Source organism: Apis dorsata, unplaced genomic scaffold, assembly GCF_000469605.1.
Source record: "Apis dorsata unplaced genomic scaffold, Apis dorsata 1.3 scaffold_564, whole genome shotgun sequence".
NCBI lineage: Eukaryota > Metazoa > Arthropoda > Insecta > Hymenoptera > Apidae > Apis > Apis dorsata.
Window position 1 is genome coordinate 63,386 of NW_006263776.1, and position 4,038 is coordinate 67,423.

Sequence of the window (4,038 nt, forward strand, 5' to 3'; positions counted from 1 at the left end):
AATAGCTTTCATGGTGTCTTGTTGTTGGTTTATAACAACTTTGAGGACAACATCCTTCGCATCTGACGGTGAGTCGCATGCATTTTTGTTCCTCCAATCATCCAATCCTCCCCTTAATCATGTCATAGGATGAAAAATCCGAATCGACACGGGTGATTGGTTGTATTATATAAAAATTTGCATTATACTTATACTTGTAAATAATAATATTTTCTTAATATTTATTAATTCTACAAGAATAATCCTTCTTTAAATATATTTCTATGTTGCGAATCTATTATGTATTTTATTTTATCGACCAATAAATAAAAATGTTGTGTCTCGTGTCCACTTTTATCCGATCGGAATTTCGAAAATCGCGTGATCGGAAACGCGTTTAAAAAAAAATTTCCCAACGATGCAATTAAAATATCCTCATCCGATCGATCTGATAGCATTCGATAGCGTTCGCGATTGATAAACTACGTTTCGATATGCATAGTCGAATAGAAGTCGAACAATAATTTGTCGTGGATAATCGAACGTACGCGACGTGGCTATGTTTTGCAAATTTTTGCAAATGCGAAACGTTTGTTCGATGTTGCGGGGTTAGATAGATTTTTGAAATTGAGGAAGTTGAGTTATGATGATCGAACAGGATTTCAATTTCGAGATTTTCGATTGTTATTCACGGTTTTGTTGTTCGGTATAAATTACACGGTTTATTCATTTTGCAGGATATAATCGTGCGATTTGTTATGTTTTATCGTTGGAGATTAAGGTTTTTAAACGGTTGAAACGATAAAGCATGATGTTAAATGTAGTTGAAAGATTGAAAATTAATTAAAATGGAGTAAATAAGCGGAGGAAATTAGTAGAATTAAATTTAATGGGAATTTTGTTCGTATTATCTTTTCTATGAATAATTAAATATAAATTTTATTTTTTTCTACTTATCTCGCTGTTTTATTTTTGTAGACACAATTCTTTTTTATAAAATCACAATAACTTTATAATTATATGTATAATTAAATACATTTATATACATATATTTTTGAATTACTTAAAATATATATTTGTAATTAAAAAAAATCTGTAATATTATATTTTTAATGAATATCGGATGCAAGAGTTTCAATATTAAACATCGGGAACATCATTTAATCTATGATCGATTGATCCTACAAAGCAACGTTTTCATATCATCTTCACTGTTTAATATTTTACATCGATGCATTCGATACATATTCCGAAATTAAAAATATACTATATTATCGATTTAAAAAATTTTAATTCCGACAAATCTCTCGTGTTTCAATAAATTCTCAGCAATCTACAAATTACACAAAGGATGTTTCAAAATTCCTCCTAATTCTCCTCAAGCAACTTATCCTAAACCTTTCATTTTTACCCTTATTCCCAATTGTTTTAGGCTTCAAAAAATTCTTAAAAAATTCCAAAACATTTATAACATCGAATAAAAAAAAAAAAATACCAAACTTCTTCCAATAAGAAAAAGAACCCATTTAACCCAAAAATTTACCAATAAAATTTCCTCTCCGTGAACTCGTACATCGTACAACCCCCCCAGGGCTAAATCTTCCATTTGCACTCTGCAAATCTTACGTATACATAAAACAATATCCACATACTCCATAATTCTCTCAAACTTCCCCAAAGCCACGTTCATTCTCTCATGCAGCACACACACATATATACACACACGCGCACACACATTGTGTTACCTCGATCGATGAATCGCGTATCAGCCAGTCTCTCGACGATAATTCGCGCCAAGTAATTGAACGTGCATCGATGTAAATAATATTTCGCGGTGTACAAGCGTCGCCGATGAGCGTAAATAAACATTACGTTCCGCGTAATTTCGAATAATTTCACCGATTAAGTATACATATCCCCCTGTTGCGCTCGCGCGCGCGGAATTAAGCGATAAATCCCCCGATAAATCGGCAACCGGCCGGCTGTGAAACGATGCAGTTTATATGAATTCATTGAGGAACGCGTGGATGTAAATGGTCAAATGGGAGATATGTATATATACATACATATATATATATACATATATATCGGTGTAAAGCGACAATCGAAAGCATCGAACTTAGGAAAATTCGATCGCCGCCCACGCTCTCGTGAATGCTTGGATAAGTCAATACGCGGCTCTGTGAACTCGACGATTCGACAATTGATGGAGGGAGGGATTCTATTTTTTTTCTCTCTTTCTTTGATTCATATAATTGCTAGATTCGGGCTAGATTTTTTTTTTCCAAATATTTCTCCTTTTTTCTTTCCTCCTCCTCTTCTTTTGTTTAGTAAGTTTGTTTAGTACGTGTTTTTCGTTTCTTTCGATCGGCATGATTAGATCGAAAAGATTTTTCTATCGTTTCTTCTTTTTTATTTTATATATGAAATACAAATGCGCGTATCGCGAATGAATGTATCGTGATCAGCCGTATTTTTAGCCAAACGTTTTCTCGCTAAACGAGAAAAAATTCGTTGATATCGACTTGTTTAGTCTCGTATACAATATCATTTGGAAATTCGTACGAAATTTTCATACACCCCGCTACGCTTTTTATCTGTTTCGCTTATCCAATCTCTTTTAATCGTTGGAACATTAAATATTCGTTGAAAGACGCGAAAAGAAAGGAAGAGGGTAGAAAAATAAAGCGGGTGTATAGAGTCTAAGGAGAATAATCGAGGAGCGGTCAGTTGGAGCCGGATTAGCCGACTTAACGTAATAAAATCGAGTTAACGAAGATCGTTAACGGGATAGAGGCTGGACGCCGGATGAACGAGCGTGTGGCTCGTTCTCAACACGTTCCAACACACTTACACCTGCTAATTACTTAACACACCTGTTCTGCTCGCCGTGCAACCCTTTATCGCGCGGCTTATCCGAAATCGATCGATTATTCTGCCCCTCGGCGCGATCCTTGGGGCGTGAAATTTTCTTTCACCCCCCCCCCCCCCGTTGGAAAACTTTCCCTTCCAACGGAGTGGTGGTCTTGGTTGGAAGTTCACCTCGTTAGACGTAATTACGAACTTGGAAATTATCGCCAACAGATCCTCCCCCCGAATCGATGTTTTTCGAAGATAGTTTCATTAACTTATGGATCGACTCTCCCACGGTTGATATAAGTTTGAAAGGATTATTGTCAAGTTACTTATCGAGTATCGATCTTTCTGAATCGCGATAATATTGCTATATGTTATTTTCATTTGTGAAAATAGTACTTTTAACTTTAAGCTTGTCAAGAAATGAGGTAAAAGAAGGATCAGATGACGAAAGAATGAGTAAAAGAGGGATAATGTCAAGTGGTATAAGATAGATTTCTTAGAATGAAAGATTGGATCGCTATTAAAGTTTCGTTACAAAATACTATATTTTCCATCGTGCATATTTCGTGTTATTTGGCTGACCATAAAATTGGATCATAAAACAATCGATAAATACTTGATTAATAAAACTATTTCGTATTTACATTAAATATTCTTATATTTTCTTTTGATAGTTTGGTATAGAATTAATTATTTCTCTCAGAGTTGTTTGAAATTTTCATCAGACTCGAATCTCTGTTTGCGTAAACATGTCCTCAAGTATACACATACCGATCGCAGTTGACGATTATAGGACACATTATGACGCGAAGTGGTATCGATTTCACGAAACGAGTATCGTAGCGTGGGTATCAACGAAGCGTTTCATTGGGATAGATTGTGAGATGGGTAACCGATGCCCTCGCTGTTAATAGTGTTACCGGTTAAATCAATTAAACGGTTGACCAGATAACGTTAAATGGTCACAGTGGCTTGATTTTTACCGATTAAAAGTCTCGCGTAAGATAGGACAGTTCCATAGAATCCAAGTATCTTAAAAAAAAAAAAAAAAATAGAAAAATTACAAATTAAAAATTCTATAGAAAACTCGTAAAATATTTAAATAATTTTAAGAATTATAACTCGTAACTCATATCTCTCGTTTCTCAATAGTCTACAAATATTTCTCTCGCAAAGGTTTAAAAATATATATATATATAT

At 34.4% G+C, this 4,038-nt stretch overlaps 1 long non-coding RNA gene across 1 annotated transcript in view; it reads left to right on the forward strand.

Moving 5' to 3' along the window:
- The window catches only part of LOC102680955, an 82,220-nt gene continuing 78,182 nt past the window's right edge, over positions 1-4,038 (forward strand). Inside the window, exon 1 of the long non-coding RNA XR_422532.2 lies at positions 1-68. This is a non-coding gene — a long non-coding RNA (uncharacterized LOC102680955). The remainder of the gene's footprint in view (positions 69-4,038) is intronic.